We start from the raw sequence: 14,747 nt of genomic DNA, 5'->3' as shown, positions 1-14,747 counted from the left end.
GCCTTCCTTTCCCTTATCGGTATTTTCCATAGCATTCCTTAGATCATCCCCTTCTTTCTCCTCACCCCCCTCGTCATCGAACTCAAAAGCCCAATGATGGGGTCCACCTTCTAGAGAATTTCCTTCAAGGCCACTTCTTCCAATTTATTAGCAGGATCCACAAACCCTTTAGTCATATCTTGGGGTCCCATCGAAGGGAAACATCACCATCATTGCCAACACCAATATCCCCTATGCCCACATCTTTTTCCTCAAACACATAAATTTCCACCATCTCCATCACCCCTTCAATGTCGTCTTCCATTTCAATAACATATTGCTTCTCCTCTTTTTTCCCTTCAACACCTTAAGAGGCCAGTCATCGTGACCTTCTCCTTCCCTTAGTTTCCACATTAGGGCCATCTTCATTTGAATCCTCAGAGCTAGAGCTATCAATAATGAGTCTTTTCCTTTTACCAATAGATTTGCCCTTACCCTTGGAGAAAATAGTTTTCTGCTCTTTAACAACAACAAGGGAGTAAAAGGTATGCAGGCTCAACTCAATAATGGTCATAGAAAAAGAAGGGAGGAGTGAAGAAAAGGCTTCTGAGGAAAGCTAGAAAAATCTAGAAGGGGCAAAACCACTCGCAAAGGTGGATAAGGGGTGAGAATCTTGCAGAGGGGGTTGAATCAACATAATGTTGTGCGGGGGGCATAAGGCTGAGTGGTAAGCATAAATCCTATAAATCAAACCCTGGTGAAGCAGGATTGGGCTTGTGTCCTTATTTTTGGGGTCAAGGGCCTCCTTAATGGATCTTTCCAAGGAAAGAAACAGGTAAAAATGAAGGCAAGTAAGATCATGGTGTCTAAAATTATTCAACAAAGGCATGTGATAGTAGTAGTAAAATTTGTAATGGCCCTCAAGGGTAAAATATTACATAATCATTAAACATACTAGGTTCCATGGGTGTTGAAGCTCCTCTCTAGAAAAGTTGCCTTGCAACTTGATAGGGGCTTCCTTCCCCTTGAATAATTTGTTAAGGTTGTCACTATTAGCAACGTGGCTTGTCCACTTCCATCTCCTACCTTCAAAGGGTAGACCAATGGCCTGAGAAATGACCTCCTCAAAAACTTCAAAAGAGATACCCTCGATAACAACCCTTTGATTATTCTAGAACATGGAAAACTGAATTAAGAGTTGTTCATCATGCTCCTTGATGTTTTTCAAATACTCTACTATTCCCCCTGATGCACAAGCATCCCCGGTTCATAGAAATCTTGCATCAACCAAAAATATTTTCTTTTCTATTTGCAGTTTCAACATTTCTTTCAGTGTGTCCCAGATTTGGCTCACCGGATCCTGTGGAGTTGGATTTTTCTTGAAGACTTGATCATATTCCTTATTCCCAAATCGTAGAGCATTTAAATCTTTTTTCGGCAAGTTATTGCTATCATTTTCCATGACAATTTCTTGTTACTGGTTGGCAATTTCCTATTACTAGTTGCCTGGACCTATTTGCATTGGTGATCTATCGGACCCCTTTCGTATCTTGCGGAGCCCTGAGTGTTGATTTCTATGTTCCTTGGCATGTGGCCGACCTTTTCCCACGATCTACACTTCATCCTTTGGATTTTTTAGAGGAATCTCTTGGTGGAGGCTCACCTTGTTGGTTTTACACATTAGGTCTTGATCCCTTTTGGGTCAACCAAATCCTCTTGGATCGTATAAATCATTGTAATTGAGCATTAGAATGTAACAATCAAGTAGTTTGACTGAACATAGAAGATAGATCTTAATATTGAAGGTCCCGATTGTGACCTATTATGTACTTTGAGTATGTTTCAGCAGGCCTTTGAGCCGGTTCTGTAACCGATTGGTTGTAATCAGTTTTCATGAAATAAAACAATCTGTTCTACATTGCCTCCATCATATCTTTGTGTTTCCATTGTGTTTACTCTTGTTGACCGGTCCGGACTGATCTCTTTGAGGTCCCTCCGAACCGGTGACTACTTCAAGTGGTATTAGAGCAAGTTTTCATTCTAGAGATTGTGTTGTCCCTAAGAATTTTTTTGTAGGGTGGTGGACTGTGGATCCGACCTATAGTTGCGGAGGACTGGTGTAAATGATGGCGTGAAGAGGAACTAGGAATGGTGGAGTGCATGGAAATGTAGACCCTATTGTGATTGAAATTTTGCAAGGGATAACAGCTCGGTTGGAAGCCGTGGAGACATTCCAAAGAAGAGGCCAACACATCGAAGATGTAAGTGAAGATGAAGGAGAAGAAGCCCCGACAGAACAAGTAAACCCATCGACGGTTGATCTAGATGAGGAAATGTTTTTGAGGGTTTTGAGTAGGGTGAATACTAAACCTCATTTTACCCCACCAGAATATGATGGAAAGTTGGATTTAGATGAATTGATGGATTGGATCTCGGAGATGGAGAAATATTTTGATTTTTAAAACACTACAAAAGAAAGGAAGGTGAAATATGCCTGTACCCGGTTGAAAGGTCATGCATCTCTTTGGTGGGAGCATTTGTAGGTTGATAGATAGAGAAGAGGTAAAGAGAAGATCAATGCATGGGATCAGATGATTGCTAAGTTGAAATCAAAATTTATGACAGTTGATTATCAAGTGAATCTATTCCGGAAGTTGCAAATTTTGAGATAGAAGGAATCTAGTGTGAAGGAATACACCGAAGCATTTTACAAGTTGAATATCAGATCCAGACATGTTGATGATGAAGTTGAACAAGTTGCAAGATATTTGAATGGATTGTGGGTGTCTATACAAGATGAACTTAGTTTGATCAAATTATAGAGTGTTGAAGAGGCTTACCAATATGCCCTAAAGGCAGAAGAGAAGCTAAACAAAAGACATGAGCAAAGGCAGAGAGGCAGAGGTGGAAGGTTTACCAGAGGAAGATTTCAAGGAGGAAGAGGATATAATGGAGGTAGAGGAACCTATACAAATCAAAACAAGGACAAGGAAGTGAACAAAGAAGGTAATTCATACCAGAAAGATGATAAAAATTTCTACTAGAGAAGAGAACCGGATGGCTACCAGAATGAGAATTTTGGAAGACAAGATGAGAACATTTAGAGGAACATCCTATAAGTGTGGAGGAGAAGGACATCGTTCTTTCGAGTGTAAGAAGACAGATAATACCGGAAGAGAAACAATGGTGGAAGAAAACCCCACCGGATTGGACAATAAACCAAAAGATGGATAATTGTTGATGATGAGGAGAGCTTTGTGTCATACCGGGAGAGATGAAGAGCCCTTGCAGAGGAAGAATTTGTTCAAGACCAAATGTAAGGTATCTGATAAGTGTTGTAAAGTTATTATTGATAGTGGTGGTTTAGATAATCTTATTTCCGAAGAGATGGTGAATAAGTTGAATTTGGAGAGATTGAAACACCCTAAGCCTTATTAAATAGCATGGATTCGGGATGAAAATAAGTTGTTAGTAAGTGAGCAATGTTTGGTTAAATTGAAAATTGGGAATTATCACGATGAATTCTTGTGTGATATTATGCCTATGGATATTTGTCATCTTTTGTTGGGTAGACCTTGGCAGTTTGATAGAGAGGCAATGCATGATGGGAGGAAGAATACATACACTATGTTGGCCAATGGGATGAAGCAAACCTTGTTGTCCTTGGAGGAACCTTTGAAGAATGAAGTTTTTACGAATGTTAGAATCTATTGGGTGGATGGAAGGAAATTCCTGGATGGATTGAGACATGAGAATGTGTGTTTTGCCTTAATTCCTTAGAAGTCTGAGAATCTGGAGCATGAAGAGGAACAACCGGAAGAGATAAAATATTTGCTGACAGAATATGAAGAAATCATTTGAGATAATGTACCTAATGGATTTCCACCTGTGAGAAGTATCAGTCATTGCATGGACCTAGTTCCTGGAGCTAGTTTTCCTAACAAAGCTGCACACTAGATGACACCGATATAGAATGAAGAATCAAATAGACAAGTGCAAGAGTTGTTGAAGAAAGGTTTGATTAGAGAAATTCTGATCCCTTCTGCAGTATCAACAATATTAGTACCTAAGAATAATGGAGAGTGGAGAATGTGTACTGATTCCAAAGCAAAAAACAAAATCACAGGGAAATACTGGTTTCCTTTGCCTAGGATGGATAACATAATGGATTGTTTGAGTGGAGCCAAATACTTTACAAAGATAGATTTGAAAAGTGGATATCATCAGATCAAGATCAGAGAAGGAGATGAGTGGAAGACAACATTCAAGACAAATGAAGGACTGTATGAATGGTTGGTGATGCCTTTTGGGTTAACTAATGCACCGAGTACTTTCATGAGGTATTGAAGAAATTCTTGGGTAAGTTTGTTATTGTATATGTGGATGACATTTTGATTTTTAGTAAGACAAAAGAAGAGCATTTGTTGCATTTGAGACAAGTTTTGCAAAGGTTGAGAGAAGAAAAGTTGCTGATAAATATTAAGAAGTGTACTTTCATGAAGGATGAGTTAGTCTATTTGGGATTTGCGATATCTGAGGATGGACCCTACGAAAGTAAAACCAATTGTTGAGTGGCCTACACTGGAAAGAATTGGAGAGGTAAGATTATTTCATGGATTGGCTAGTCTCTACTAGAATTTCATCAGAAATTTTAGTTGAGTTTGTAATCCTATGAATCAGAACATGAGGGGAGATCAAAAGGAATTCAAGTGGACCACCAGAGAAAATAAAAGTTTTGAATTGTTGAAGTAGAAAGTGACTGAGCATCCTGTGTTAGTTTTACTGGATTTTAACAAAGTATTTCAAGTGGATTGTGATGCAAGTGGAACAACAATAGGAGCAGTCTTGAGTCAGGAAGGGAGAGCAGTAGCTTATTTCAGTGAGAAATTGAATGATGCCTGGAGGAGATATTCTGTGTATGATTAGGAGTTTTATGTCATAGTTCAAGCCTTGAAGAAGTGGAGACATTACTTGTTGCCTAAGGAGTTTATGTTGTATACATATCATCAAGCTTTGTAGTATTTGAACATTTAGAGTAAATTGAATTAGAGACATATGAGATGGGTAGAGTTCTTGCAGAGTTACACCTTTGTGTTGAAGCATAGAAGTGGGAAATCTAACAAATTTGTTGATGCATTGAGCAAGAGAAGGAATTTTCTGATAGAGATGAGAGAGACAACATTAGGATTTCAAGAATTGAAGACTTTGTATGATGATGACCCAAATTTTGGAGAACCTTGGAGAGCATGTAGAGAATAGGTTATGGTAGATAGAAGAAAGTGGTTGGATTACTTCATTTAGGATGGGATGTTATTCAGAGGAGTTCAGTTGTGCATACCTAAGAGTTCTATGAAGGAGAATCTGATAAAGGAGAAACATAATGGAGGACTAGACGAACATTTTGGTATTGACAAAATAGTAGCATTGGTGAGTGAGCAGTACTTTTGGCCCCATATTCATAAGTATGTTAAGAAACATGTTCAAAGTTGTAGAGTTTGTCAAGTTGCAAAGGGTAGTAGTCAGAATGTGGGAATGTATAAACCTTTGACAGTACTAGTAAGACCTTGGTAGGATGTAAGCATGGATTTCATACTTGGATTACCTAAAACACTAAGAGGAAATTATTCTATATTTGTGGTAGTGGATAGATTCTTGAAGATAGCTCATTTCATACCTTTTAAGAAAACATCAAATGTATTACATGTAGTAGACCTATTTTTCAAGGAAGTAGTGAGATTGCATGGGTTATATAAGAGCATAGTTTTCAGACAAAGATACTAAGTTTGTTGGCTATTTTTTTAGAACACTTTGGAAGAAGATGAAGACAAATTTGAAGTTCAGCTCTACTTTTCATCCAAAGACCAATGGACAGACAAAATTAGTTAACCAGAGATTGGGAAATTTGTTGAGATATTTAATTAGAGATAAAATCAGAAGTTGGGATTTGATTCTTGTTTAAGCAGAGTTTGCCTACAATAATTCAGTAAATAGGAGTACTGGAATAACACCTTTTGACATTGTTACCGAAGTGCATCTTAGAGGTATGTCATAATTAAGAGATATTAGCAGTGAAGACCAGATAAGTTTAGAAGTAGAAGACTTTGTAGATCACATGGCACACTTGCATATTCAGGTTAACAAAAATTCGAGGACATGAATAGAAGATATAAAGAGAAGGCATATGAGAAGATGAGACATAAGGAATTTGAAGTTGGTGATGAAGTGATGGTATATTTGAGAAAAGAAAGATTCCCGGTTGGAACTTATAACAAATTGCAGATGAAAAAGTTTGGACCTTGCAAGATTTTGAGGAAGTTCAGTTCTGGGAATGCATATGAAGTGGAGTTACAGGATAGTCTGAGTATTTCACCTGTATTTAACATTCCATATCTTCATGAGTATCATGAACCAGAATTCAGTGAGAACACTATTGAAAACTTGGAGAAACAGTTGCCCTAGAAGGAGTTGAATCAGATTGAAGACATTTTGGATAGTAGGATTGGGCGAAGTACCCGGAGTAGTCAGTATAAGGAGTATCTTCTGAAGTGGAAGGACATATCAATTGAAGATTCATCTTGGATTTCTCAGGTAGAGGTAGACCACCTTGGTTTTCCTCTAACCTTGACATAGTGAGAGACTCACTTTTTTCAATAATGTCGGATGTCTAATGCAGGAGCATCCCCAGTTCATAGCAATCTTGCATCAAACAAAAAAAAATTCCTTTTTGTTTGTAGTTTCAACATTTCTTTTTGTGTGTCCCAGATTTGGCTCATCGGATCCTATGGAGTTGGATTTTACTTGAAGACTTGATCATCTTCTTTATTCCCAAATTGTAGAGCATTTGGATATTTTTCAGGCAAGTTATCACTATCGGTTTCCATGACAATTTCCTATTATCGGTTGACAATTTTCTGTTACCGGTTGCCTGGACCTATTTGCATTGGTGATCTATCAAACCCCTTCCATAGCTTGCAAATCCCTAAGCATTGATTTGGATGCTCCTTGGCGTGTGGCGGACCTTTTCCCATGATCTACGCTTCATCTTTTGGATTTTTCAGAGGAATCTCTTGGCGAAGGCCAACCTTATTGGTTTTACACGTTAGGTCTTGTTCTTCAGGTTTTGATCCCTTTTGGATCGATTGAATCCTCTTGGATTGTATAAATAATTTTAATTGAGCATTAGAATGTAACAATCAAGTAGTTGGACTAAGCATATAAGATAGATCTTAAGATTGAAGGTCCCGGTTGTGACCTATTTTGTACTTTGAGTATGTTTTAGCAGACTCGTGAGCCAGTTTGTAAACAGTTTTCATGAAATAAAACAATCCATTTTGTATTGCCTCCATCATATCTTTGTGTTTCCATTGTGTTTACTCCTGCTAACTAGTCCATATTGATCTCTTTGAGGTCCCTCCTAACCGGTGACTGCTTCATCCCCATCCACACAGTAGTGCCAAACAAGTGGCCCCTTCTTAAATCATCATTCTTATTGGGTTCAAAATGCATTTTGTCTCTTCCCATGTTCGAGTTGCATAAATTACTGGCTGAGGCACTACCAAAATTTTTTAACGTTAATTATTTAGCAATAGGGAGAACTAAGAAGAAATGTTGCCTTAATAAACTTGATGAATTTCAAAAGAGTCAAACCCCAAAATAAGTCTAAGGATATCTCTGATGATGTCATCAATGGTCCAATTGATCTGGTTTAGCCCGTTAACAATGTCAAGGATAAGTTTGAAATCACGCTTAATGACAATTGTATGAATGCCAATAAAGAGGGGAATTTGAATGCCCCAAGACAAGGCCACACCTTCATCTTGATTACTGGTACAACCATTAATATTACCGAAATAAGCCACCACAAACTCACCAAGGTGTGATCTTAAGATTCTACCTATAGTAGCCAGATCTTGGGAACATCTTGCAACACAATCAAAATTCAGCTTGAAGAAAGGGGGGTGTTGACACTTGGTATTCATTCTTAACAAACACTTCAAATTATCAAAGGAAACAAAGGACTAGGGAAGACCCCATAGTTGAGCCACCTTAGTATTACAGATTGAAGGAGAGTTTAGGGGGATTAACAATCATTATCGAGAGATTTTCCAAGAGGATCTTGAGGAAGGACTTAAAAACCACCTCCAAAGGGGCTTCCACACCATGGGAGATCCTGTTATTTCGTTCCTTCCAAATAGACCAACCCAAATGTGGTGGGATTTATCTCCATAATTGACAAATATGAGGATTAGTTGTTGAACTCTCTCATTCACTAATCAGGTGGGTCAAATCTTCATTCATAGTCCAAAAGAGATTAAACTTCTAAAAAACCATCCCCCACAAGGCTCTAGTAAAGGTACAATGTACCAACAAGTGAGAGACACTTTCTTCATCCATTTTACACATGAAACACCTATTAGGGAGCTAGAAACCTTTTTTGATAAGATGATCTTGAGTGAGGATTTTATTATGGAGGGAAATATACCAAAAGAAATTGACTTTAAGAATGAGGTGAGGATTCCAGACTCGGGTCCACCAAGCAGGAGAGTTGTGATAAGAAGATTTAACCATGAAGTCCCCAACTAGATTCCATTTCCAAATAAATTTATTCAAATGAGGGAAGAAGGGAAGTTTCACCTTATTAAGCATGTTTTGAACCTCCAAAGCAACAGACAGTATGTGAGGCTGATTAGGGCAGGAAAGGGGAATTTGCTTCCAATTATTGGCAGTGAGATAATCCCAAACCCAAGGACAAAAAAGAGTAGTATCACATCCTTGTAGTCTTGTGAGAGAAGGGATGGAAGCCAATGGTTTATCCTCCAGCCAATTGTCTTCCAAGAAGCAAATGCTACTCCCATTGCCATTAAGCCACTTCAAGCCAAGAGAGATGATATCTCTGCATTTGAGTATGTTGTTCCAGATTTTGGAGCCTTGAGGGACCCCATCTATATTTAAAACCCTGTAAAATTTGTCCTCACTGAGATATTTGGCACTCATAATGGGCCACCAGTCTATATTTTGGGTAGCCAATTCCATCCTATTTTAGCCATAAGGGCTTTGTTAAACTGTGAGAAATTCCTTAATTTCAATCCACCTTTAGCTCTTGGGAAACAAACTTTGTCCCATTTGACCAATGCCGACCTCTTGTTTTCTTCCATGCCAACCCAAAGAAAGGTCCTTTGGATTCTTTCCAATTTCTTCATCATAGAGGTTGAGATCTTGAATAAGGAGATAAAATACACAAGGATCCCTTGCAGGGAGGAAGACAAAAGATGAAGTTTGCCCGCACCACTGAGAAAATTGCATTTCCATCTTGAGAGTTTCTTTTGCATTCCTTTCAAGTATAGAGTTCCAAAAGGAGTTAGAGACTTCCTTAATCATGAGGGGTAATCCTAGGTAAGTGCTCGGGACGGAGGCAATCTGACATCCCAAAATACCCTTGATTTTATTTTGGAGTCTGACAGTAGTATGGAAAAAGTAAATATTACTTTTATCGTAATTGATGTGTTGACCAAATGCCTTTGCATACTGATTAAGGAAGGTTTTCCACCCCTTGACTTCCACAACCAAAGTTGCTTAGAAGAGAATGGTATCATTGACAAACTACTATAGAATAATAGGGGGGACAAAGGAGGAATGTTTAATCCCCAATAAAGTTCCATTATTCACAATGGAACTGAAATTTCTTTCAATAACTTCCGCTAGAATAATAAAGAGGTAGAGGGATAGGGGGTCACCTTGATGAATGATGTTGTAGATTGTAGAAATAGAGAGTTTGTTAAAATTAATCACGATGAGTAGTTAGGCGAGAAAATTATTAATAAAACTTTTGGAGTTTTTGGTGTTAGTGGATTATATAGTTGGAGCTTTTAAATTAGACTTTGGACTTATTTTGATATGAGTAGTAAGAGATTTTATGTTACAAATGAGATAACATAAATATTTTCTATTAAAAAATTCTCAACACAAATTGAGGAGACATACAAAATGGATTTACTGTTATTTTGTCTTCTTTACCAACATTCTAAATTGTATGATTGCAAAACTTTTTGAAAAAATTCCATATATATTTAAATAATTTATTATTAAGACCTAATATTGGAATGACAACCCCAACCTAGAAGGGAAATACTAGAGATGTGATGAAACCCTAAAAGGTAGAGAGTGCACCACTCATATGTTATCATTATGCAAACACCACACAATGAAATTCTAAAAGCTATAATATGGCTAATCTCTTTGACATATTGATTAGATTGTGATTCTTTTTCTTGTCAATTTTTTTATTCAATCATATATCATTATAATATAAAAATCAATCAAAAATATTTGTCCTTATAACACAATAGTCAATTGAAACAAAATAATCTTTTAAGTCATCAAAGTTAAAAATGGGTAAATTTGTCTTTTAAAAAACAAATAACTGGGTGTATATTAGCGAAATATTCTCACAAATTAGATATTAAAGTACATTTAAAAACATTGAGGATAAATATTATTTAATGTAGCAAAGAGGAAGGTCAAGAAGGACATGTATGTAACGTTTGCATTTATCTTGGATAAATGATTAAATCTTTTCAAATCATACACACAAATTTTTATTTTTATTTTTTTAAAAAATTAATCTTAAAAATCATGATAAATAGTTAGTCAAGAAAATTATAAGTACAACTTTTAGAAGTCATGATGTTGTAGATTATATAGTTAGAGAATTTGTCAAAATTAATCTTAAAATGATGATGATTAGTTAGGCAAGGAAATAATTAATAAAACTTTTGAAGGTCATGATTATGGATAATATAATTATAGATCTAAAATAAGGCTTTTAACTTATTTTGAAATAAGGAGTAAGAGATTTTATGTTACAAAAGGGATAACATAACTCTCTTCTATTTGAAAACCCCTGACACTTGAAATTGAGGAGATATATAAAATGGATTTACAATGTGTTATTTTGTTATTTTGTTCTTTTTATCGACATCCCAAATTGTATGTTTGCAATTTTTTTGAAAACATTCTATATATATTTAAATAATTTATTATTAAGACCTAATATTTGAATGACAACCCCAACCTCTCAAATAATTAAATATAAAATTAAAAAATGAATCTACCAATTAAAAGTTTTTACTATTTTACTTTTATTAATTCAAAATAAAGTTTGAAATTTATTTAGAATCATAATCAAATTGTAAAATCATTTATAAAAAAATTATCATATCACGTTAAATTGGAGATATTAGAGATGTGACGAAACTCTAAAAGGTGGAGATTGCACCACTCATATGTTATCATTGTGCAAACACCACAAAATGTAATTGTTTGTATATCAACCAAACATTCTCATTAATTAAATTATGACGAGTAGATATTGTCTACACATAAAAATGACTATGAGTGATTAAATAAATATTTTATAGTTATTTAATATTTATTCTTCTATTAAATAGTTAATTTGAAAAGGTTAATCTATTTAATTCATTTTGTGTCTTTCTATTAATTAATTTAATTGAAATATTTTATTAATTAATTCATCTATCTTATTCCTCTAATTAATTAAATATCTAATATTTAATTATTCTTCTGATCAATTAATTGAATATCTAAATATTTAATTATTTCCTTCAATCATTTAAATATCTAATATTTAATGATTATTCTTCTATCCTATAGTCTCAAATATTAAATAATTTCTAAATTATTTAAATCCCTTTTTTCAACTCACCTTCCATCTCCACTTCATCTTTCCTTTGCCAACTCATCCATCATGTGGCTAAATTAATTAAACAAAATTAAAATAAATAAATCATTTATTAGCCACTTATCTTCAACCTCCAAATTTAATGAAATATTATGTACGTACACATATTTCATAACCTTCTTCTATATTCTCTCCAACATCCCTACATCTTAGGAAGGACTTGAGTCCACTTGTCCTCTCATGCCTAAATCTTCTCCAACCATCCCTAGATTCCCTCAGTCAGCAACCCAGTCAAGGTGAGATGAGTGACACTTGTCTTCTCCTTCCCCCTATCTCTCAACCTTCACATTTGCTCACAGCCATCCAAATCTGCAGATCTGATCATGACTGTTGATTCAGGCCACATCATCTTATCCTCTCAAAGTCTATAAAATCAAGAGTTTGAGTTGAGAGAGAGAGAGTTAGTCTTCAAGTGACTTTTCAAAGCTAATCTGATAGGGAGGCTACCTAGTTTGTCATCAATTAGTTTTCTTGATGGTTTTCTTCTATCCCTTCCTGAGTTCCAAGTCTACCCCTCTAGACTTCTAAGTGCTTCCCTACCAGTATTTTCTTAACACACTCGATACAAGCTCATAAAGAAGCTTGTTCTCCATGCTCCTAGATTATGTCACTATGAGTTGCAGATGTGTAGGACTACCCTTGCTTACTTGTAGTCTGTAAAGTCTTCATCTTGTTTGATTTTGCAATCAGACTTCTACACCAGTCCTGCCCTGCACTTACTCCTTTATGGTCACTTAAACCTAGCTGGACTTCTTCCAAGCTCGCCTAGGCTTAGTATGCAGAAATGGCGATTGCCATTTCCTGGTTTCCTCCTACTACTACTCTACTCTTACTGTACATTTTTGGCTCTTCCTAAAGAACTCCAATGGTCATGTGGATCCCATGGAGGAGGTTCAAGACAGAGCCATATTTACACTATGAATTCAAAACAAAGAAACGAACAACAAAAAGGAAACTTTAATTACAAAACTATAATGGAAAACTTAATAAAAACAAGATAGTACAACACTCAGTGATAGAAAACTAGAAAACAGACTTGTATGTATTTCTCTTGTGTTTCCTGTAGTATCCAACCAATCCAACACCTTACAATTAGACCTTTATAGCTCATCCATCTGTCATGAAACACAAATGGTTACAAACTGGAGAAAATGGTTTCATAACGGGTCATCCACATAGCCTCAGAACTTGGTTTCTAATGCCTGTTGGTGACTTGCAAAGTTCACACTTGTCCACTGGGCATTTCCATCAGGTCATCGGGAAGACAACCAAATAGCTATCCTGATCGTCTGATCTTGCTTGATCTCTCTTTTTGCGCTCCTCCATGTGGCACCCCCCGATTGGCTCTGAGGTCCCTACCCTGCCACGTTAGCATGGTCTCACTAATCGCCTGAAATGAAATTCTTCTTTGTTGTTGGGCCCCACCTTGGTCTCCAAGTCACGGGGAATAAACTTCGTGCACCTCGCCATAACGATATAGCAACAATTGTCTGATCATCCTGGACTTGCTTACTTGTTAACTTGCTAGAGCTGCTCTCTTGCCGGGCCCCACCTTGGTCGCCAAGTCATGGAAGATAACTTTGGAGCATCTTTATCATGCGGTATAGCGACTGTCGATGATCCACCTTCAACCTACATGATTGTTAACTTGCCTCTTTTTTTCTTCTGCACGTTCTTTGTCACCAAGTCATGAGGATTATCTGGCGATCATCTTCCCATCGCGGTATAGCGATAGCCGTAGGATCACCTATGATCACTGTCCGAGTATAGGTCAAGTTAATCATCGGGGAAACTTGAAACTACTCCTTTCAATACTTTGAGCACTGACAACTTCTGGGTCATCGGGGTAAGACTTGTCGATCAGGGATAGATCTTGCCGATAAGAGAAATTGTTAAACACGACAACTAAACAACCATACAAATGGAATAGAGCCAGTTCTTAAGTAATTACATGACCACTGGAAGTTCTCACAAGCCAAAATTGGTTAAGGGCATTTCAACCCTTAGGTGCTCCTGCACCATACTCCCCCCAAAACAAAAAAGTCAAGTGAATGCATGCGAAAACAAGGAAAGATCAATTCCTAACTTAACAAAGTCTGATTCATGGACCCAGGTCACTTCAAAATCCAGTTTATGCATCCACTTAACCAAATGTTCCATGTAGACCTGTTGTCTAGTCTTCTTGAGAATGCGAGAATCCAACACTTTCTCAGCCTAAGGTATGGAAGGAGAAAGTAATGGCAAGTCGGCAAGTGATTGTTGAACATTTGAAACTTGCGCATCCTCCTTGGAAGTTGTCCCTTGTAGACAACCAAATCTGTGACATTGAAAATGGGAGACAAAACAATATCAAATGGTAAATCAATCTTATAGGCATTAGAGCCATACTTGGCTAAAACTTTACATGGGCCTATTCTCCTCATTTGTAGCTTGATGGGAACCCCTTTTTGAAGTCGAGCCTTGTTCAAATGTACCACCACCAAATCTCCAACTGAAAATTGTACATCTCTTCATGTGGTATCAACTCGGGCTTTAACTTTTTATGAAGAATCTTGGAGAGCTCACCTGACTTGTTCATGAACCTCCTTCATAGATTGAGCGACATCATCAACTTGACCAATTCTGTGTGACAGATTACCAAGATCTTGTAATTCCATAACACCTCATGGGTGCATACCATACACTATCTCAAAAGGACTCTTCCCAGTAGATCTGTTGACACTGTCATTGTAGGCAAACTCTGCCTGGTGAAGAACCTGATCCCAACTCTGTCTATATTCTATTTTCAAGAACCTTAAAAGGTTTCCAAGTTTCCTATTGACTACCTCTATTTGACCATTTGTTTGGGGATGATAGGCTGAACCAAAAGACAAGTTAGTTCCCAGTCTTTTCCAAAGAGTTTTCCAAAAATGTCTAAGGAATTTGAAATCTCTATCTGAAACAATACTAACCGGAAAACTATGGACTCTTATAAACTCTTTGAAAAACAAGTGTGCAATGTGACTAGAAT

Source organism: Cryptomeria japonica, chromosome 1, assembly GCF_030272615.1.
Source record: "Cryptomeria japonica chromosome 1, Sugi_1.0, whole genome shotgun sequence".
Taxonomy (NCBI): domain Eukaryota; kingdom Viridiplantae; phylum Streptophyta; class Pinopsida; order Cupressales; family Cupressaceae; genus Cryptomeria; species Cryptomeria japonica.
The sequence above is the reverse complement of the archived record's forward strand: the minus strand, read 5'-3'. Positions refer to the sequence as shown.